Raw genomic sequence first — 466 nt, forward strand, 5'->3', positions numbered from 1 at the left:
TTAATTAATCAAATATTTCTGGACCATCCAGAAACCCTTTCTCTAATAAAAATACAAAATTAGCCGGGCGTGGTGGCACATGCCTGTAATCCCAGCTACTTGGGAGGCTGAGGCAGGGGAATCGCTTGAATCCAGGAGGCGGAGGTTGCAATGGGCCGAGATCACGCCACTGCATTCCAGCCTGGACAACAGAGCGAGACTCCGTCTGAAAACAAACAAACAAACAAACAAAAACCAGATGACTAGCCATGAGGAAGAGAACCTCCAAGGCCTGGACCTTGACAATACTTGGCTAGGTATCCCCCATTCCTGCCTACACCCGAAAAGACTAAGGAAGCTTCTCTTCGCATAGGTGTCTGCTCCCTAAATGCGCAAAGGCGTGAGTTGTGTGTTGCTGCTTAATTCGCATGATGTCAATGGAATGGGCACAGCTAACATTCCGTGAAGGTCACCCCAGTTTTCACCT

The 466-nt window shown here is 48.5% G+C and overlaps 1 protein-coding gene across 1 annotated transcript in view; it reads left to right on the top strand.

The window, feature by feature from the left end:
• The window catches only part of ITGAE (integrin, alpha E (antigen CD103, human mucosal lymphocyte antigen 1; alpha polypeptide)), a 92,905-nt gene that overhangs the window by 60,859 nt on the left and 31,580 nt on the right, over positions 1-466 (top strand). The window lies entirely within an intron of this gene.

Source organism: Colobus angolensis, unplaced genomic scaffold (assembly GCF_000951035.1).
Source record: "Colobus angolensis palliatus isolate OR3802 unplaced genomic scaffold, Cang.pa_1.0 Scaffold267, whole genome shotgun sequence".
In the NCBI taxonomy this organism is placed as follows: domain Eukaryota; kingdom Metazoa; phylum Chordata; class Mammalia; order Primates; family Cercopithecidae; genus Colobus; species Colobus angolensis.